Here is a 24263-nt window from a genome sequence, read left to right on the forward strand (position 1 = left end):
CAAATTTCCCCATGGTGAAGCGTGAATTATCACTCTAAATGACTCGTTTCCGGTCATCCACCACCAGTACAAGCGTCGCGATTCCTCAAGCATTTCCCACATTCTTTATGACTGCCTACGCGCTAGATGTACCGCGGGTAGAACTTTAATTCCCACAAGTGATTCCTTCCGCTGATTTTATGCGTTTTTTACAACCATCCTTTGCGATGCTCTATGGCCCCTCTCTGTACATGATGACTGCCTGATCTTGATTTATCTGTGGTTGTTCCTTCTCATCACCAACAGTAGACTGAGGAGCCTTCATAACTGTTAAAATGCGCCTGAGAGATTTGATACACAGTTGTTACTCACCGACAGCTCCACGTTCAAGGTCATTGAGCTCTTCTCACTGAACTATTCCGCTGTTAATACTTATCCACTGACAGCACAATGATCCGCGCTTCCTTTTGTACTGACTGGTCTGCCTAACTTGACATCAAGCGGTAAGTACCACGTTTCATTGGGGTGTCCGAATATTTTGATCACATACACTCCTGGAAATGGAAAAAAGAACACATTGACACCGGTGTGTCAGACCCACCATACTTGCTCCGGACACTGCGAGAGGGCTGTACAAGCAATGATCACACGCACGGCACAGCGGACACACCAGGAACCGCGGTGTTGGCCGTCGAATGGCGCTAGCAGCGCAGCATTTGTGCACCGCCGCCGTCAGTGTCAGCCAGTTTGCCGTGGCGTACGGAGCTCCATCGCAGTCTTTAACACTGGTAGCATGCCGCGACAGCGTGGACGTGAACCGTATGTGCAGTTGACGGACTTTGAGCGAGGGCGTATAGTGGGCATGCGGGAGGCCGGGTGGACGTACCGCCGAATTGCTCAACACGTGGGGCGTGAGGTCTCCACAGTACATCGATGTTGTCGCCAGTGGTCGGCGGAAGGTGCACGTGCCCGTCGACCTGGGACCGGACCGCAGCGACGCACGGATGCACGCCAAGACCGTAGGATCCTACGCAGTGCCGTAGGGGACCGCACCGCCACTTCCCAGCAAATTAGGGACACTGTTGCTCCTGGGGTATCGGCGAGGACCATTCGCAACCGTCTCCATGAAGCTGGGCTACGGTCCCGCACACCGTTAGGCCGTCTTCCGCTCACGCCCCAACATCGTGCAGCCCGCCTCCAGTGGTGTCGCGACAGGCGTGAATGGAGGGACGAATGGAGACGTGTCGTCTTCAGCGATGAGAGTCGCTTCTGCCTTGGTGCCAATGATGGTCGTATGCGTGTTTGGCGCCGTGCAGGTGAGCGCCACAATCAGGACTGCATACGACCGAGGCACACAGGGCCAACACCCGGCATCATGGTGTGGGGAGCGATCTCCTACACTGGCCGTACACCACTGGTGATCGTCGAGGGGACACTGAATAGTGCACGGTACATCCAAACCGTCATCGAACCCATCGTTCTACCGTTCCTAGACCGGCAAGGGAACTTGCTGTTCCAACAAGACAATGCACGTCCGCATGTATCCCGTGCCACCCAACGTGCTCTAGAAGGTGTAAGTCAACTACCCTGGCCAGCAAGATCTCCGGATCTGTCCCCCATTGAGCATGTTTGGGACTGGATGAAGCGTCGTCTCACGCGGTCTGCACGTCCAGCACGAACGCTGGTCCAACTGAGGCGCCAGGTGGAAATGGCATGGCAAGCCGTTCCACAGGACTACATCCAGCATCTCTACGATCGTCTCCATGGGCGAATAGCAGCCTGCATTGCTGCGAAAGGTGGATATACACTGTACTAGTGCCGACATTGTGCATGCTCTGTTGCCTGTGTCTATGTGCCTGTGGTTCTGTCAGTGTGATCATGTGATGTATCTGACCCCAGGAATGTGTCAATAAAGTTTCCCCTTCCTGGGACAATGAATTCACGGTGTTCTTATTTCAATTTCCAGGAGTGTATTATATTTGCTCTTGATCCTGGGATGAACACCGGTTCAGTCACGATTTCTGCTAACGGAACTGCGATTATATGCTGATTTGTAGCGTATCAAAAGTGGCTCAGGGGAAGTGCTCCACATTTACTCATTTTTTAGTGAACAGGTTGCGTGAAAACAATAAAACGACCGAAGAGCTTCATACGGCGACGAAACCTGGCTTGAGATTTTCGCCTTATCTTTCAACTTTATATCATTCGTCAGTAATTTTGCGTAAAATTTCAGTGCTAATATTAACAGGCTTTATATCACTGTATTTGTGTTTTCAAGAGTTTTTAAATACCGTTAAATAAAATACATCGTTCTACCTAACAAACACATACTTGCACCAGTGTAACAGTTGATACAAAAGTTAACAACATTAAACATACAAGAAAGTTACATCCATCTCTACGTATTATCATTTCCCGACAATCTCGTTTCGACAATTCGAATTGTTCTCTGAACGAAATTGGCGTGTTACGTCTCCCACATTTTACCCTGTACATCTCGCAACACTACTTACTGTGCATAATGAAGGATACTTCGCGCCATTATTATCAGACGTCTCTCTTATTCCATTCATGTCTTGAGCGAACAGAAAATGACTTTCTACATGCCTCTATAGGTTTCATAACCTCTCTTCTTCGAAAACAGTTTCAATACCTCTTTCAAGAATTCTGTTTAGGATTCCCGCCATTTGTGAGGACATTACTGAGCTGTTATGATTTTGGTAGTGCGTGTATGGGGTAATTCGATGTCTTTCGTCACACCTACTTGACAAGGACTCCAAACATCTGAACAATTACAGTTGGTCGCACTAGCATTTTTATGCTATTTTCTTTACAGGTTAAGTACACTTTCTCAGGATTCGAGAAAGTTAAGTCTTTTATTCGCCTTCTCTACGAATAAGAATACGTAATCGTTCCATTTCAAACTGCTTCTTCATCATCATCATCATCACCATCAGAATTTCTTTCCAATTAGTCGGGGAGGAACTTAGTGAATAATATGCCTCCCTTGAGCTCTTGGTATAGCTTTCCCCTCTCCATTGCATCACACGTTACTCCCCTCGTCTTGAGATATGCATTAACGTAATTTGTCCAACTCTTCCTAATCGTTCTTTTTCCTGGTACTGACGTGGAGTTCCAGTCGGGTGCATTCGCTTCACATGACCTAACCAGTTCAGTTTCCAGCGCTCATTCTTTCCTCCATGTTCAATGTCACCTGCACTTCTCTCCTTACATATTCGTTCTTGATCCTGTCTCTTCTGGGCTTGTCCGCCTGCTTAGCTGACTGGCAGCTTGCTCGCCTCCCATGCAAGCGGGCCCGGGCTCGATTCCCGGTCGGGTTGGAGATTCTCTCCACTCGTGAACTGGATGTTGCGTTGTCCTCATCATTATTTCATTCTCATCACCGGTACGCAATTAGCCCAATGTGCCGTCGAGTGAAATAAGACTTGCACTTGGCCCTATAACTTGCCCTGATGGGGCCTCCACGCCGACAATACCATACGCTCATCTTTATTTCTTTTATTTTATTTATTTATTATTTGTAAAGCTGACGTAAGGAACGTCATTTCATGTGCCTGTATCTTGCTTCGTACTTGGTGGAAGAAGCTGGATCAATTTGCAACTATATTTAAAACTTCTACTTTGGCAGTTCCCACATTTGCTATAACACTACCCAGATAATTGAAACTTTTCACATGTTCAGTCTTATCTCCCAGTGTGATGTTACAAGGTGTGGATGTCCTACTTATCTTCGTTGCCACTGTCTTGGTCATACTCGCACTCAACTTGAATTCTTTAAATTTTTTACTCCTATAATCTTGTCTCGTTTGAACTTCCATTGCAGTCTCTCCCCAAATGACGAAGAAAAATCAAAATCTTTGACGTCTTCATTTTCTACCGCCCTGATTTCTATCGTGATCGAGTTCATAAATGTAATGAAGAGTAACGGGGAAAGTGAACTGCCTTGCTGAACATCTGTCTCTGTCTTAAGCCATTTCGCTCTTCCACCTCCTACTTGTACATTGCTTTCACAAACTTGATACATTATCTGAACATTTTAATTAATGAATCAAGAACATAATGTTTTCTCAAGTATTCCCATATTTTACCCCTTGGTACACTGTCTTCGACTTTTTCCAAATCCAGGAACACTATCGTCAGATCCTTTACTTTTTCCCCAATACTTTTTCATTAAACGACTGAGGGAAAATGACGTCTATCGTTCTCCTGTTACATCTGAATCCATGATGGTGTTTGTGAAATTGATGTTCCAGTATTTTACTCCGACTCTTTCCTATGTTTTCAGTTATCGTAATACAATGTGATATCAGTGTGATTTCTTGGTAGCTGGTGCACTTATTTTATTTCTTTTGTTAATCAATCTATCATAATTAATCACTGACCCTTTAAATGGATGCTATCTGATGCTTCCTCTTCGTCCTAGCTGTTATTTTGCATTCAGCCACATTTAAATAAAGCCAACATTCACTGATAGCGGAAATTTGTACACATCCTTATCCATTTCTTTACGATCTTTCAACGACGATATTTCCATCCAGACAAAACCACAATCAGCGAAAACTACATTCGACTGCTAAATCAGGTCTGACCCGCAGATTCAATAGATTAGTGTATACAGTCACGAGAGCCGTAACTGTTTCATCACCTGTATTTTACGATCCTATTTATTTCCATTTTGTTCTGTCAGACTATTATTCAGCCAAAGTAATGAAAAATACATGATGTAAGATATCTGAAAGGAATAAACGTTTTCAGGAGTTATTAAAAGTTTCTCCAGTGACATCAGAGATGCACATAATCACAGAAGCTTCTTAAGAAAAGTGGTGTGCGTACTGAAAGATCTTCAGTACACACACCATCAGATTATTTGACTTGTCACTCTAGCGAAGTAGGGGAGTGTCAGCAATATGTCTCGTGGTCTTATCGTGGCGTGTTTATCTTCTGCCGTTAGGTCAAACGATAGAAATGCCACTTGCACGCTTAGAGTAGCAGATTGACGGTGACCAACTTTAAACAGAACTTCATTAATTCTCACACACATCTATTAAAATAATAACAAGCATAAAAATAACTTAACTTGGTTCAAAATGGTTCAAATGGCTCTGAGCACTATGGAACTTAACTGCTGTGGTCATCAGTACCCTAGAACTTAGAACTACTTAAACCGAACTAACATAAGGACATCACACACATCCATGCCCGAGGCAGGATTCGAACCTGCGACCATAGCGGTCGCGCGGTTCCAGACTGTAGAGCCTAGAACCGCTCGGTCACTCCGGCCGGCTGACTTGGTTCTGGATGATATTTACAATTGACAATCTGAAGTTCCTTTGGTCTGGATACGTTAATCTTATTCTCACATATTTCTGATACTTGACAAAGTGTCTATTCATTTCTCTTCATGGCTATGTACAGGAATATGATAATCTTATTAGGCGCGGACTGAAACTTGACTACCGACTAATGCAGACTGATGCAGACTGATGCAGACTGAGGTAACACTGCGCGGGTGTGATCCGCGAGGAGAAAAGGTTCTACGTTAGCAGCAGTCTTATTGGCTGCGTTACATATTAATACTCGGATCGGCGGAAGCAGAATTTGGTCTGTCTCTAAGACAGCGCCATCTCGTAGTGCGGAGACGGACGAGCGCTGCGCCTGCGCTGTTGTGCTTAGTGGGGCGCGCTCTAGTGGGAAAGTTGTGTACGCGCTGACTACGTGGAATTATGTACACAACAGAAAACGACTGACATCGTTCAACCAATGAAAATCTTCAGATTATATGGTGCTGAGAGGAAGAGGCACGTACTGCAAACAATAATATTTGGAGAGAAAAGATCCAGTGATTTTCCAGGGTTAGTTGGACTCGATTGTAGGGCTAAGTGTAATGGTGGAGGCTGTGTTACAGCAGAAGACTGGAGATGGGTGTAGAAGTGATGAGGATGGAAGCTAGGCTCCACATTTGCAATAGGAAGAAAATGGTCCAAAAGAGAGGGAAGCATTGAGTTGGAGACGATATGATTTGATTGGAGGCGTTAATTACAGAGATTGAATCTGTTGTTGCGATGAGAGTTGATATGGAGCCTGTTAAGTGTAGTGTCTGTGGGATGTGTATATATAGGAACAGTAACGTATCAAGATTGGAAACTATTGAGGAAATGATGGAGTTGTTGCAGTCAGAGTGGCAAGGGAATGAGGAAATCTTAGTGATTCGTAAGAACATTAATGTACTCCTAGCATTTGTGGGAAGTTTCGAAGTGCAGGTATCCTTGTGACTTTGTGATAGATAATAAGAAGTCGCAATGAGGCCTTCACAGAGAATAGTTGAATCAGGAAATCCCCATTTTCAGCCCATTGTTAGTTGTAACTTACTTCGGACTTTTATTTGAACTATTGGTAGATGATATTGTTCGACCGTAGAGGGCTATACAGTGAAGGTTTTGACTACCAGACGTCTTAGATGTCGTTGAGTCTTGAGGGTTGTATAGTTGTGGTCTATGAAACTGTTCCGTGCCTAATATTTCGAACAGAGCTTCGCTGAACGTCTTCAGAGATGCTCCTGCTTCCACTGAATCTTGCCAACTCACAGATCGGACTTCTGAGAGCAATGTAAATATTGTAAAAAGTCGGTGTGGTACTAACATGTGACTGGCATAATAAATACTTATCAGAGACAAAAATTAACCATCGATGGTCGTCTATTAATAACAAAACCATCTATCGATTCTGTAGAGCAACAGCCCTTATATCACTAAGTATCAAGGATTCATCTTTTCTGTTAAAATTATCCTGACTTGGAAATATTTGGAGAGCTTCTTTATAGAGTCATGGATAACAATTTGGAGTTTTGGGAAACTTCACTTCATGACTTCCTGACTGAATATTTTACTTTGTTACAACTGATCTTTAATTCTTTCCTGGCCCACAAAGACTTTTATGTTTCTTCAGCCATGCATTATGCTGATCTTTGTAGTTGTAGTGTACAACTTACTACACATACAATGAATTTTGTATACCCCGCAGAGGAGACTGATTATCCTTTACAGATCGGTGTTCTTGACATAACTATCTTAGTGATCTAAAAGCCAGTCTGATACTATGTTCTGTAACATTTTTTGTGATATGGTAAGTTACTTCCGCGGTTTCCATTAGCAGTAAATCTTTCATAAGTAATCAAACGAAAGTGAGAGAAAGCAACTCATAAATTTAAATGCAGATGTAGAGATAGTACTTCTTTCTGCTGATATCGGGGATGCTCCTGTTGTTTTCAATATAGAGGCATATCGAAGCAAAAGTTTGAATCTCTTAATGCCAGTTCAGTGCATAAGTCTTAAGAAAGACTCTACAGCTAGTGTACTAGTAAATACATATTGTGAGAAAGATGTATGCTTCAGTACCAACGTAATATAAAAAATAATTTTCGAATAGTGAAGCAGTGTGTCCTAGACTTCATGGCATACCCTAAATGTATAAAACTGATCCTCCTCTGAGGTTCATTGATGGTACCATCAATTCTGCTATGTACCAAATAACAAGATACCAGGAAGTTCATTTACGACCATTTATCGGTAAGTACTTAGAAATGAAGAGATACGCTTGAAGTTTTCTCAGGCTATAGGCAGTGCGATAAGGAATAGCGCAGTAGGCAGTTCACTTGAAGAGGAATGGACATCTCTAAAAAGAGCAGTCACGGAAGTTGGAGAGGAAAACGTAGGTACTATGAGGATAATTGCGAAGAAACCGTGGGTAACAGAAAAAATACTTCGGCGAAAGGGGAAAGCACTAAAAAACCGTTCATGGAAATTCAGGAATACAAGTCATTTAGGGATTACTAAATAGGGAGTTCAGCGAAGCTAACGGGAAATGGCTACATGAAAAATGTGAAGAAATCTAAAAAATATTACTGTCGGAGGGCTGACTCGGCATCTACAGAATTCAAAACAGCCTTCTATGGAATTAAATGCAAGGGGGCAACATTTAGAGTGCAATGAGAATCCCAGTGTTAAATACCGAGGAGAGGATGGATAGGTTGAAAGCGTACATTGAAGTGCTCTATGAAGGGAATAACTTATCTGATGACGTGATACAAGAAGAAACATAACCCGTTAGAGAATAGGTAGATGATCTAGTATCAAAATCAGAATTTCGAAGAGCTTTGGAAGACTTAAAATCAAATAAGATAGAAGGAATGGACATTTCATCGGAATTTCTAAAATCATTAGCAAGTTGCTGACTAGAATAATATACAGAAGAATCGAAAAGAAAATTGAGGATATGGTTAGATGACAGTCAGTTTGGCTTCAGGAAACATAAAGGCACCCAAGCGGCAGATCTGACGTTGCCGTTAATAATGGACGAAAGACCAAAGAAAAACCAAAATGCGTTCATAGAATTTGTCGACCTGGAAAATGAGTGAAGTTAAAGAATTCTGCTACCTACACAGCAAAATAACCCACGACGGGCTGAGGAAGTACGACGTAAAAAGTGGACTAGCACTCCAAAAAGGACATTCCTAGCCAAGAGAAGTCTACTAGTATCTAACATAGGCCTTAATTTGGGGAAGAAATTTCTGATAATGTACGTTTGGAGCACAGCGTTGCGTGATAGTGAAGCATGGACTGTGAGAAAACCGAAAAAGGAGAGAATCGAAGCGTTTGAGATATGGTGCTAAAGAAGAGTGTTGAGAATTAGGTGTACAGATAAGGTAAGGAAAGAGGATGTTCACCGAAGAATCTCCGAGGAAGGAAACTTTGACAAGAAGAGGAGACAGGATGGTTGCACATCTGCTAAGACATTACGGAATAACTTCCATGGTGCCTAAGGAAGCTATAGAGGTTAGAAACTGTAGAGGAGGACAGAAACTGAAATACACTCAGCAAGTAATTTGGGACGCAGGTTGCAAGTATTGCTCTGAAATTCAGAGAATTCCTCGTGTAGGAATAATTCGTGGCAGGCCGCATCATATCAGTCAGAAGACTGATGACTCATCATCATCATCATTTAAGACTGATTATGCCTTTCAGCGTTCAGTCTGGAGCATAGTCCCCCTTATAAAATTATCCCATGATCCCTATTCAGTGCCAACATTGGTGCCTCTTCTGATGTTAAGCCTATTACTTCAAAATCGTTCTTAACCGAATCCAGATACCTTCTCCTTGGTCTACCCTGACTCCTCCTACCCTCTACTGCTGAACCCATGAGTCTCTTGGGTAACCTTGCTTCTCCCATGCGTGTAACATGACCCCACCATCTAAGCCTTTTCGCCCTGACTGCTACATCTATAGAGTTCATTCCCAGTTTTTCTTTGATTTCCTCATTGCGCACACCCTCCTGCCATTGTTCCCATCTACTAGTACCTGCAATCATCCTAGCTACTTTCATATCCGTAACCTCAACCTTATTGATAAGGCAACCTGAATCCACCCAGCTTTCGCTCCCATACAACAAAGTTGGTCGAAAGATTGAACGGTGCACAGATAACTTAGTCTTGGTACTGGCTTCCTTCTTGCAGAAGAGAGTAGATCGTAGCTGAGCGCTCACTGCATTAGCTTTGCTACACCGCGCTTCCAGTTCATTCACTATGTTGCCATCCTGTGAGAATAAGACTGATGTCTAAAAAAAAAATAGTTTGGCAGAATTAAGCACCTTCACATCAAGACTTTTACTACGATCCACGTCGACTGGTTTCGTTATGTGTTAGTAACTGTGTGACTTCAAACACTAGCTGACGCCAGTGTTGACACACGTCCTGTATTTTGAAGTTAAATATAAAGCTTGCCTCATTCGACCGAACCGTCTATAGCTGTTAGTAACACATGGCGTAGAGTGTTTTGTTATTAAATAGTGTTCAGATTACACTACAAATGGTGTTAGGTACATTTGATACTAGTCAATGTCTATTACATGTTCCGATTACCTGCAGACTAATATGGAATTGAGCCGTCTTTCTCTTTGAAAGGACACCAAACCAGTACCGCTTGTGGAAAGTTTCTTTTAATAGAGTGGGGACGGATTCTCTCCCCTGCTCATCTCTGCCTGCAGTGTTAACAATGGTGATTCAGACACCCAGGCTGTCGCTGGACAGATGTTGGATAGATCAGCGGAACAACACATGCACCTCTCCCTGTTTGTTCAAATGGTTCAAATGGCTCTGAGCACTATGCGATTTAATTTCTGAGGTCATCAGTCGCCTAGAACTTAGAACTACTTAAACCTAACTAACCTAAGGACATCACACACACCCATGCCCGAGGCAGGATTCGAACCTACGGCCGTAGCGGTTGCTCGGTTCCAGACTGTAGCGCCTAGAACCGCACGGCCACTCCGGCCGGCTCACCCTGTTTGTCTTCAGCGTTCTGAATCAGGCAGATGAGGTGTTTTGTTTCTAAATACAAGAGTAAAGGGGGATTGGCGAACTGCAATCTCACGTAATCGTGGGATTGCGAAGAGTAGCATGGGCTTCGAAGGATATTCTGCTCTGGTAGGATCTGAAGGTCTCTTTCTGTAGAGTCTGCGGCAGTTCTCGGGGAGCCTGGCTGGCGAGACGCGAGCGGGAAACAAAACAGTGACGTGCAGCCGCGGCTGTAATGGTCCTAACGGTTTTTCAGTCACGATCCGAGACGAGTTGCTCCTTATTATTCCCGCAACGCACATATAAAAGTTGAATACCGCCTAGGTCATTATTCAATGTGAAATATAAGTTGCGGAAATACAGTAAACGCCGAGTTTTATGGAGACCGAATAAACGTCTCCGCGGCCGAAGATATAGAACTGTGGCTGAGAGAGTTTCGTTGCCGCCCCGACTGGCGAGACTTTAAGAGAGTTAGATTTACTGGTTTACTTGTGTGTTTCTCCTCCTTTTCTCCCCTCTTCAAAAGTTCCCTCCGGAGATGTGAGGGCCAACACGCGAAATAAATAATAAAAGAAAAAGACACTCTGGAAGCGTGCAGTGTATATCTTGAGATGGCAATTTGTCTGTTACCCTACGAGACCGTGTTCTTCAAGAGCCTAATGAGAATGTTTGTTCACCAACACCGTGTCGGCACAACACAAGATGGAGCGGCTATGTTCCATACTCTTCCTAACGTCCGTTTTGAAAGAAAAAATCATAACATCTAGGACGTCTAGGACAGTAGAAAGATTGGTAGCTTCCCTTTTTCAAGAAATTACTTATCACGCTATGGCACACACTGAGGCTTGTTTTAGGAAGTGATCAGTTTGACAGGACCCTCATGGACCGTTTTTATTAATACAGAATTGAGCTGTTACGTTTGCTATCACCGGCTCACTATTTGGGAGCCGCTTTATTTAAAAACAATAATCATAATAAGCCCTCTAACATTCGAAAGAAATATTAAATTTAAACTTAAAAGATAATACAACGAGGCATCTCTGATTTCTGAAGAAAAGATGCCAAATAACAAACAGGTCCTAGCTTGTGTAATATGAATATCTTCCATTTGATTACCTGTCTTGCTTTAAAGAAAAACATTCAGATAAGTTGTTTTAACCCGCAAGACACTGATAGGTCACTCGTTGTGAGACAAAAACAAGACCAAAGGTTATTTAACAGTAACATAACTTTCTCTTTCTCAGACGCGTACATCGATAACTTACGTAAATCAAAATGACATGCCAATCCTACATAGCACCTAACAGTCTTTTTAAATGGGACTCAATGATGCTTTACATTTGTACAGTTCATCGAGTCGTCAATATCCAGATTTGTCAGGAAACCGGATCGAACAGTCATCCAGTGTCGGACTGAACGGGAACTTGAGGGCACCACAAGGGAGGATCGCTATGCTATGCAGCAAACACGTCGTAATCTCAGCAAATGTGAAATTGTTTTTGCATACTAATCGTCATACAAACATTTAAAACATAACATTTTCGTTATTGGAACAGAAAACTGCTTCATAGACACCTATTTTGATTAGTTCAAGTCCACGGAAGTTCCTTTTGGAGCATCTACCCCAAATTAATTTATTGAGGCTTTCATTTGCATTTTGTGTCTTCCCGTGAAGACACTTCCTCAATAAATCAGAGTTTGCAAGAAACCTGAATGTGGGCTTAATTGCATTCATAACAGGTTCTGGTGATGAGTGTTTATGTGAATACATCTCATTTCTGTTGTTGAACTTACACCGATCGTCTTTTGGACACAGGTTATGCATTGGTGTTTGGTCAGTGAATGGTTTGTGGAAAAAAAATTGCCCACACAGCACACCTCATTGCCTCTAAATTATGTGTGTTTTTTTTCTGATAGCTCTCTCATAAAATAACTGAAGAGAATCAATTTCTTTCAGAGTAAGTCAGCCTTTTCCTCCTAATGGTTTTCCATGCTCAAGTACTGCACCTTTCTTCTCTTTCAGCAGGCCTCTTTTGGATGTGGTCAACACATTCCAACTTTTGTGTAGTATGGATTTTCATCTGTTACAGCTATGAACAAAGAGGAGTCCCCATCACCAAGGTATTTAGTATACGTAACACCATACTGGTCCTCAGATCTGGAGAACATCCTCACAATTGCAGCAGCCTCTATGCCCCCACCTGAGCCACTATAATTTTTAGAGCATGCTACTGCATGCTTTTCTTGCCACAGTTTCTCACTGTCTTCATTGTTGGACATTTTCCTTGTTGCACTGGTGGCGGTATTTAGACATAATTTCTACATCTAGAACGTTACCTGAGTCAATACCAATAACAGATGCAACTCCATACAGCGATGTAAGACCCCCATTCATCCAGGTCCCATCTACAGACACACAGGTCAGTAACATTTTCAGGAGAAACACTGTCGTGAATATTTATCCCAGGATCTATTTCCTTTTGGTTTATTTCCATTGATTCCTCCACTGCTTTCTTCATAGAAACTTTGGCAGTATCGCATGCAGAATCAGACATTTCTTTATTTATTTTTTCAAACCCTGCACAAGGTGGAGGCATGTTCAGAAAACCACACAATAAATTACCTCCTTCCCTGTACTGTCCAAGGCGTCTCAGAGCAAATGCTAAACTAAAATTGCTTTCATTGATACCAGCGTCAGTTTTTTTGGAGAAGGAAAATGAAAATTCATAGCCACCCGGATTACAAATTAATTTAAAATCACAAGATATTCCCACTATTCTTTCATGCATTCCGTATTTTTAAAGCTAACACATGAACATGAAAACTTTATGGCCTGGCAGAGAAGGTCTAAATCAATAAGTCTAAATCCAGTGGAATCCATATCAACATCATTCACGCACCTGTACAGTTCTCGTGTCCCAAGTTTCGATGCTGAAGCTGAGAGATTATGTTCTTCATTTCGAGCTGCTTCCCCTTTTTTGTTGGTAAACCGATATCCATGAAACCTCCGATTCCTAAACACAGTTTTTCCACCACGAATTATGCACAAATCTTGCTTTTTTAACCTTCCACCAGCTAATATGTGTAAGTATTGTAAAACGTAAATAAATTACATGCAAGAAAGTTTTCAGGCCAAGATATAGATATCAGCCAGAGATATAGATGTCAGCCAAAGATATCGAAAGAAAATAGTCTTTACACAGACAAAAATTTCGCTGATGCAAGCAGCTTCCCAAATTTCGGAAAAGTTGGGAGTGACCGCCAGTGCAGAGTTAATCAGTTTAACAATTGAAGGGGTAAATATTTGTGCTTTTATTCTAAACATGAAGTTTAAAATATAACAGTTCATTCGTTTTTTTCATAAATGAAGCAAATTCTAGAGTTTCATACACCTGTGTGTATGGTATGTATGCTGTGCAAAATTCATCGAAGAATCTCTCTAACTTATGAAGAAAAGTGTACCTATAGCAACAAATGCAGCCATTAGTAAGTGAAAAAATGATGAAATTTCGCACGCAAAAAAAAATATTTTTTATGTTTTCGAACTTCCACTGCAATCGGTGTGAATCCTGAATCCTTCCTGGTGATGCTGACAAAGTTTTATGAATTTATTTGTAAAAGTATAGACACTGGAAATTAAAATGTCATGCAATGACCCTCCTGCTTCAAGTTGGCCCGTTTGACGTCCTACCCCCCCCCCCCCCCCCCTTAAAGGCATTTCTGAAGTTGCTATCACGATAAAATTCACACACAACATAGATTAAACTGTGTAGATCAAGAAAATAATATTTTAGAAAAATCAATTTTTTTGACCAAAATCCGTTACATCCCCCTTTAAGAATAAGAACGTTTACAGCAGATTCTAATCTCTTCATGTGAAGCTACAATGCCATCTATTTACATCACGCAACCATACAGCCTGTGTATCTTTTTTAACACTTCTGAGTGTCACACAAAACACCGCTTTTTTTCATCAGTTACTCGTAAATGAGCTCCCACCACACCAGGATAGATGGCTGCAGTGTGTGATTCTGTGATATTAATCTGCAAAGCCATATAGCCATATAGGTCCTACCACTGGGGATCTCTCCTTTTAAGTATACGAAATGGACGATAACCCACAAGATATTCGGATACACAACAATAAAAATATTCAGAAACAAATCATTTACAGCGAAAGTTAGAGATTATTGGAATCCTTATCACGGTCAGTCAGGTTGTATTAAAACGCCCTTAAAAAGAAATGTAGTCAAAATAAGAGCGGCGGAACATAGGAGCCGGCCATGTGAAATGCAAGTCATAAAAATAAGCGTGGAGAATAATATAATAAAAACACACCGGCAGATTAAAATTCCCCCCCTCCCCGCCCCAGTCACTGTTTCTTCTATTTAGACGTACCCTACGATGCAACTTCAGTGCTGCGAAAAATAAAGTATTATTCAGCAGCTGCTGCGGCTTTGTTTAACAAAAATTTATTGAGACAGTTCGGTAGTAGGATATTGTACGTAATTCAGAGCCCAGTGTATCTGTTACTCAGTGAAATTAAGGATCTTTAATATTGACTTAATAGACTGTCAGTTCTGTTTCATTACATGCTCAAAGAATTTATTGGCCGAAACATGCAGTGTATCCTCTCATGGACTTCAGTGTTGAAAGATTATGAAGTGGCTTCGGTTGTAATAGCAGTAGTAGTAGGGATGCTGGTGGATATACTAGTAATTGTGATAGTTTTATTCATCCATGGATTACCTTTACAAGAAAATGAGACACATCATATTATTACAGTTCAAGAAAACACGGAAAATTTAATCTTGGCTTCAGGACAGAAAAAATAGTCTTCATCCTCCCAAACACAAGGACTTAGAAGCAACCTACAATACTATTTTGTTTCTACTTTTTTCAGAGTAGTTGACTAGAATAAAATATATTGTTTTTGTGCTTAGTGTTGGAGAGATCGTGAATTATCAATACATGGAACTGTAACTTCCTATTGCCACAGAAATTAAATTCTGGATTATATTCATTCGTGGAAGTGAAACATGGACGTAATCAATGTAGTTGAGAATAGGACAGAAGCATTTGAAATGGGGTGCTACTGGAGAAAACTGAATATCAGGTGAAAAGATAGAGCAGGGAGGTGTACGGAATCGAACTGGTATGAATGTTATGACATAGTATGAGTGAAAGGAAAGATTGGATGACAGGACACATCACGAGGTGTAACGGAATAGTCAGTCCGGATACTGAGGGAAATATAGGAAATGAAAGGGTGAATAATGTAGAGGAGACCAAGGCTCAGTTATAGTGAGCTAGTCGATATTGATGTAGTTGTGTTGGCAGAGAACAAACCAGACTACCATGGCTAGACAAACTACACTACTGGCCATTAAAGTTGCTACACAAAGAAGAAATGCAGATGATAAACGGGTATTCATTGGACAAATATATTATACAAGAACTGACATGTGATTACACTTTCACGCAATGTGGGTGCATAGACCCTGAGAAGTCAGTACACAGAACAACCACCTCTGGCCGTAATAACGGCCTTTATACGCCAGGGCATTGAGTCAAACAGAGCTTGGATGGCATGTACAGGCACAGCTGCCCATGCAGCTTCAACACGATACCACAGTTTATCAAGAGTAGTGACTGGCGTGTTGTGACGAGCCAGTTACTCGTCCACCATTGACCAGACGTTTTCAATTGGTGATAGATCTTGACAATGTGCTGGCCACGGCAGCAGTCGAACATTTTCTGTATCCAGAAAGGCCCGTACTGGACCTGCAACATGCGGTCGTGCATTATCCTGCTGAAATGTAGGGTTTCGCAGGGATCGAATGAAGGGTAGAGCCACGGGTCGTAACACATCTGAAATGTAACGTCCACTGTTCAAAGTGCCGTCAATGCGAACAGGAGGTGACCGAGACGTGTAACCTGTGGCACCCCATACCATTACGCCGGGTGATACGCCAGTATGGCGATGATGAATACATGCTTCCAATGTGCATTCATAGCGATGTCGCCAAACAAGGATGCGACCATCATGATGCTGTAAACAGAACCTGGATTCATCCGAAAAAAGGACGTTTTGCCATTTGTGCACACAGGTTCGTCGTTGAGTACACCATCACAGGCGCTCCCGTCTGTGATGCAGCGTCAAGGGTAACAGCAGTCATGGTCTCCGAGCTGATAGTCCATGCTGCTGCAAACGTCGTCGAACTGTTCGTGCAGATGGTTGTTGCCTAGCAAACGTCCCTATCAGGTGACTCAGGGATCGAGACGTGGCTGCACGATCCGTTATAGCCATGCGGATAAGATGCCTTTCATCTCGACTGCTAGTGATACGGGGCCGTTGGGATCCAGCACGTCGTTCCGTAGTACCCTCCTGAGCCCACAGATTCCATATTCTGCTAACAGTCATTTGATCTCGACCAACGCGAGCAGCAGTGTCGCGATACGATAAACCGCAATCGCGATGGGCTACAATCCGACCTTTATCAAAGTCGGAAACGTGATGGTACGCATTTCTCCTCCTTACACGAGGCATCACATCAACGTTTCACCAGGCAACGCCGGTCAAGTGCTGTTTGTGTATGAGATACACGCGCAGCCTGATACATTCTTAGTTGAAGACAAGGTTATTGAAAAGAAGGTTGGCTCAAAACGATTGACTGAAGCATGGACATCACTATAGGAGCAAAGGGATCAGGGGCCTGCTGAGTGAAAGGCTCTTAAGCACAAACTACGCAATAAGTTCTCATAGAATTATTTAAAACAGTTGATTTACCTGTTCTATTTACCTGTTAGTAGTGTATGAAGAGTGCCACTGTAGGCATTTTCGCTTTTCTGCTGCTGCCGCCGATTGTATTTCCAGCTTCATGTTAGGAAATAGTATGCGAATATAGTCTTGTTCTAACATACATGTGATGATTTATGGTGAAAAATCAGTATATCTATTTCAGATAGCAGTGCAGATTGTTCTTACTATATTTCTTTCCTACGAAATACTTTGTAAATCGTTAAATTCATTAAAAATAAGTTCAAACTGTGACACTTTATGTAGCCAGTCACCTGTCGGAACTGTATGTCCACACCAATCTGTCCAGCCAATATGTTCCACATCTATTGGAGAAGGACTTAAAATATCACTAACGGTGTTCCCAGCGTGTCGTCATACTTCTTTGCACGATATGCGCTTTAGCTCGCCAGGTATCGGAATCCTTCTGCAGAGAAATCCCTCACTGACAGCTGCTTCTTCAGGCACAGGTTGAAGAGCAAAATTAATGCCTTATAGTTCTCATTCATCATCTGCCATTTCCAGTGTTTCGCTCACGTCGGGCAAAATTCCTCTGAACAAATTTGACGTCAAAAGTCCATCTCTGTCATTAGCCTCTACCAAAGTTTCATAGATAAAGGAATATCATGAGCATTGTCCCGCAAGAGTAGCAACCGTAATCGATGTTACACTTCTGTTGGAGAGGGCTTCAAGTGGAAATGACCCTCTTATCTGCGAGAATAATTTTTCCAGAGCACCTTGATTCAGCCGTGAAGTTTGAATACATCTCATCTTCAGTGGCTGAAGATCTGAAAACAGTCCAAATAACGACCGAAAAGTTTCCATGATGCCTTACTAGAATGGGAGCAAACGATTTGTACTGTCTACGCGCCTTTTTTCGGCACATGAGTACAGTTCCCTTAGTAGCCTTTCTTCAACATCTTTGTGCGTCCCATAACCACAGGGTAACGTATTCTCGTTGTTGGATCTTCGGGCATTCAGGGCAAGCTGAAAAAAGTTAGCTGCTTCCTCTTCTTCGGGCGTCTGGTATCTTATGGCTTTAGCCGTCGTACTCGAAGAAAGCTGTATAGCTAAATAAACCCTTTGACGTTCTCTGCCCCTGACACTGTGATGAATTGTAATCAAATGCGAGCAGTCTTTCTGCAACAGATTTATTAATAGTTTTCCGACTTGGAAGTTTTATTCTATCGTCCAGAAAGTGGTTCCTCATTAATTTAAATAATTGAGAAACATCGGAAAACACCGAGCGTCTTTTATTTTCATATTGAGGATCTGGAAACCAGGAAGTTGTTTCTGTTATATTAAGACGTTTCCACACAGATAGATTTTTTGTGCCGAAGTCATACACAACTGCAACAACATTGTAGCCAACAACTTACATGGAGCAGACGACAGTGTTTAAATAATCAGCTGTTACCCGTGTGTCAATATCATAGCAGACGGGTTGCTTCCATCCCGAAAACAAACCGCGCACCATAACAAACAACACGTTAGCGTGCGGCCCTGCAAAACAGTCTTCAACAGAACCGTACGTAACACTGCTGTTTACTTTCACTTCGTCGAATGAGAGCACACATACTTGTTCAGTTTTTGACAATACAGATGACTGTGCTTTCATTAGCTGTGAAACAGTTGTAATCACACCAGCAAACCATCTCAAACAGTGTGATGTCCACCTTTTCAATGTAGATAGTCCTTGAAGTTGGTAACCAACCGGATGCCTTAAAAAAATAACACTTTCTGCGTACAGTACGAAGATTATCTGCTTTACAAATCTATTCTCTTTGCCACTTTGGTTGTTTCATTCCACTCAGTAAGCAGTTTACCTGCAATGTTTGGTTTGCCTAATATTTCAGTCACCTTCTCCTGCACTTGCGTCTTTTGATACTTCTGCTGATCTTTCATTTCCGCAATGCAGGCGTCCGCTTTAACTTTCAGTCTCTTCTCACTACATCTCAGTTTTGCATACATAGCAGTCAGTTTGCTGTTCCTATAATTTTTCTATGCGTTTGCGAAGTTCATTACCTTGTCTACTAAAAAATGGCTCTGAGCCCTATGGGACTCAACATCTATGGTCATCAGTCCCCTAGAACTTAGAACTACTTAAACCTAACTAACCTAAGGACATCACACACATCCATGCCCGAGGCAGGATTCGAACCTGCGACCGTAGCAGTCGCGCGGCTCCGGACTGACTTGTCTACTGTCAATCTCACACTCCTCTGTAGATGTTGTTTGGTACTTCCTTTTTTTTTTTTGAGACATTAGACAGATGCTCAAGTGCACTTTGCATTGTCTTCCTTGCTTCAACCTGTCTGTCTGCCCTGTTTGAAGAAAATGCATCATCTGCACTCGCGTTACTATTTACACTGGGAACATTTCCTTGTGTATTTGCACTCGGTACATCGTCTGAATTAAGCACTCTCCTAGGTGGTAGATCAAAAAGCTTTGCTCGCGTATCACGGACTTACGGACGTAATCATAAGGCGTGAAACTGAAAGAACACGTTTTTCATGTCGTAGTACTGAAGCGATGTTTTCGGTGGCACTTCGTAATCCAGACTTCTGCAACTGAATGCCTTTTGGGAACGAATGACAGATTACATCCGAACCTTTTGTCTTCCTGCTGTACGACAGGTATCCCGTAACAGCACACCCAGGCATTTTGAAATAAAACGTTTAAAAAAACACCGCAAAGCACCACAAACAAACACAACTGTCCTACTCGCCTCGATACAAAAAGGAGCTGCACGCTTCCACATGCTCCTATGATGACGACATACGTATAACGACAAAACTGTTCACTGATTTGCGCATCTCGTTTTGGCTCCCTCTGATTGAAGTGTAGTAGATGATGGACGTATTCAGTAGTGCTGTGTTGTCTTGTTATTTTATTTGTTAGATGAAGACAGGTTTATTGTAAAGTCCAGCAAGGATTACTATGATGTGTATACTGAAAGGCGAAAAGATCATAAATTGTGAATAAAGTTATTGTTTTGAAGAGACGTTTGAGGTAGGACTGCAGCACTACGTATCTAGTTTGTCGGAATGATTATTGTCAGTTGTTTAACTAAGTTGTCTTGCTCAGAGCTGAGAGGAAGCCAACCCTGCTTCCCCGAGTCATGCATTAACATATCACTGATTAAGATGTTTCTTTTTTTATAGATATCTCTGTTAACATTGTACCCTTCCTAAACCATTGTTCACTTTGTTAAGCATAGAACACGCGAAGTTTTACTCTGTCTTTTTGCATACAGACTTCTTTCTAAAATCGGTGTCATGGAACATTTCATAGGAATAGGTCTCTCACCATCTCACTGTTTAAAGAAGGTTTATCATTACGCATTACCACATTGTACTACATGGTATACAAGAATTTGAATACTATTTGGAAATTTTATTTAAAAATAGAAATCTAACTTAGCCGCTGCGTACTTGCATTTTGCTGTTATCCTTTCCAGAAATCTGCAACAACTCTCGCAAGACACAAGGTACGTGGAAATTTAGATTAAGGCCATCTGAATGTTTTATTTCACTTGCGAATTTAATATAAAGACAGGTTGTATTCTGACCAGGTACAGTTCAATTCATATTACATTTTGCTTAGCCAAAGGTTAACATATGAATTTAAGTTTGATAACACTTTGTGGATACATAGTTTTGGTACCATACAGACTTTTTATAGAGTGGGAGGTAAATTTGGGCTAAATTTCACACAGAAACACATAGTGCGAATCACACAGCCAATACGGTTGTCTCACTCGAGCAGACGGCACCTCTGCCTCTTCCACCATGGTCTTTCAACATCTAACGCTGTGAATGATTCTTATGTACCGTACCAGGATTGATAACAACACTAAACAGGAACAACAGTGATGCCCTCTGGTGGCCTGTCTCCTTGTCACAAACAATTGCAACTCCAGTCATTCACATACCCCCCGATGGTGCAAGAAGTTGCTTTGACATCAGATGACACGTACTGGGTCCTTCACTCGTTTTGTCGAGCAGTGTATACAGAGTATAACGGGTACAAGTGGAGATATTTTTGTATGTGGTGCAGTTTTGCCCGCAAACACATCACACAATTTATTACCTGATGTTTTCTGCACAGTCATGACTCCCGGTTAAGTTGATTGCTCCCGTCAATAATTGCGTCCCTGCGTCCACTGTTTAACACCTGATCTGTAACCCAGTACAAAATGAGGATTAATGGCTTGCTCTTGCCACATGTACTTGGCGTTACTGTTCAGCCTAAAAACATACGACTTATAATAGCAATTATCAGGCTTCCAAATGACGTAACTACAGATGCCATCTTGTTCATTACATTGATTTCTGTCACCAGTAGAAATATCTGCATTTATACCTGTTACACCCTTTATGAAGAAAGAGGATACTAAAGTATTAACACCATATGTTGTGTTATTCTGAGAAAAAAGTGATTGTAGGAGAAGTTGAAACGTTCTTTACAAAAATGTTAATGGTGATGGTTTGTTAATTTATTGTGTGATGTGTTGATGAGCAAATGGTGTGCTTAATCAGTTTTAATGTAATCCAAAAAAATTCAACAACTTAATATGGAAAACCAATATGCAATGTTCATAATGAAATCAGTCACTCTGAATTCTACGCCGTCTCGTGAGCACCGAGTTCTATGGCTCTGTACAACAAGCTGCCAAAATGTTCTGTACAAATAAACAACGAAATAAACATTCCTTAGCTCTATAGTCGCAACGGACGTGAACTTGGTAATCTGTTCTCTCCACAATAGGCACAGAAAATATCCAGTCTTGGCACAGCGAAGTGCAATGCTGGCGGTAAAATAGCTTCATGCGAATAATATCAGTAAACTGGCTGATAAATGAATAACCTACCAAACGTTCAGTGAAAATAGTGGATATTGGGTCAGAGCTCTGCAATGCTGCCCGATTTGAAACTGTTACAAACGTTAATACTTCTCTGATTCCGGCGCATTAATACACTATGTGATCAAACGTATCTGGACATCCCCAAAGTCATACTCTTTCATATTAGGTGCATTGTTTTGCCACCTACTGTCAAATACTCCTTATCAGCGACCTCAGTAGTAATTTGACATCGTGAGAAAGCAGAATGAGGCGCTCCGCGGAACTCACGGACTTCGAACGTGGTCAGGTAATTGGTTGTCACTTGTGTCATACGTGTGTACGTACGATTTCCACACTCCTGAACATCCCTAGGTCCACATTTTCCTAGGTGATAGCGAAGTGGAAACGTGAATGGACACGTACAGCACAAAAGAGTACAGGCCGACATCGTCTGTTGACTGACAGAGGCCGCCGACAGTTGAAGAGGGTCATACTGTGTAATAGGCAGACATCTACCCAGACCATCACACAGGAATTCCAAACTGCATCAGGATCCACTGCAAGTACTATGACAGTGTGTTGCTTTTCATGGTCAAGTGGCTGCTGATACGCTCCAAATCACGCCGGTAAATACCAAACGACGCCTCGCTAGGTGTAAGGAGCGTAAACATTGGACGATTGAACAGTCGAATCACGGTACACAATGTGGCGATCCGATGTCAGGGTGTGGGTACGGCGAATGTCCGGTCAACGTCATCTGCCAACGCCAACACTAAAATTCGGAGGTGATGGTGTTATGGTGTGGTAGGGTTTTTCGTGAAGGGGGCTCGCATCCCTTATATTGCGTGGCACTGTCACAGCACAGGCCTACATTGATGTGTAAAGCACCTTCTTGCTTCCCACTGTTGAAGAGCAATTTGGGGACGGCGATTGCATCTTTCAACACTATCGAGCACCTGTTCATAATGAATGGCCTGTGGCGGAGTGGTTGCACGGCAATAACATCCCTGTAATGGACTGGCCTGCACAGAGTCCTGACCTGAATCCTAAGGAACACCTTTGGGATCTTTTGGAACGCCGACTTCGTGCCAGGGCTCACCGATCGACGTCTATACCTCTCCTGAGTGCAGCACCCCGTGAAGAATGGGCTGCTATTCTCCAAGAATCCTTCCTGCACCTGATTTAACGTATGCCGGCGAGAGTGGAAACTGTCATTAACGCTAAGGGTGGGCCAACACCACAATGAATTCCAGCATTACCAATGGAGGCCGCCACGAACTTGTAAGTCATTTTCAGCCAGGTGTCCCGATACTTTTGATCGCTTAGTGTATTTTTCTGATTATGACAGAAAAATGATTCTCTTAAATAATATTCATTGGATTTAAATAATCACGACATGGAAGGGGATGAGGTACTAATAATGGGATATGGTTAGATCGAATGCTTCATTTTGAAAATTGTATTCAAAATATAGTTTCTCCTTCACAAAATCTGATCTGAAACATTTTACATTAACTTCAAAATTAGTGAACGTCCCAGCTGCTCTACAATTCTCACGTACTGACGTAATTAAAAACACTTGGACTGTTACATAAGAAAAAATCTGGCATCGTTTGACGAAATACATTCCAAAATTTAACTGCTCTGTATCAGGATTACAAATGGATATACCTCATCAACCTAAACATTAAATCTGATGGAAAAAGTTGGTTCGCACACTCGAAGATCAGTAATATAAAATTGAGCGAAATCCACACATCGCGTTGCTGCATATTTGAAGCTGAATATACAAAATTTCATGACCTTATAAATGGGTTCCAGTTGCTTTCCCTTTGAATTATAGTATCTATTCATTACTATTTTTTCATTGTCAAGGACATTGGCAAATTTTTGTGAACGATTAGGATCACATCAATTCTTGATAATCTTATAACCTCACAAATTAATAATATATACTTTACAACCTAACATTTACTGGCTCTGTGTGAGCACAAATAATATCATTCATTACTTCATTTTATAAGAACTGTATTATGCTGCGTCCTTAGACCAAAAACTAAATTCTCACAGCAAGCCACTAGGTTTAAGTCTTACATCCTACCTGTAACAAAGTGCAACGACAACTGCTACTGCACTCCGCGCTCTCCAACACTACTGGCCATTTCAATTGCTACACCACGAAGATGACGTGCTACAGACGCGAAATTTAACCGACAGGAAGAAGATGCTGTGGTATGCAAATTAATAGCTTTTCAGAGCTTTCACACAAC

This window comes from Schistocerca cancellata, chromosome 7, assembly GCF_023864275.1.
Source record: "Schistocerca cancellata isolate TAMUIC-IGC-003103 chromosome 7, iqSchCanc2.1, whole genome shotgun sequence".
Classification (NCBI taxonomy): Eukaryota; Metazoa; Arthropoda; class Insecta; order Orthoptera; family Acrididae; genus Schistocerca; species Schistocerca cancellata.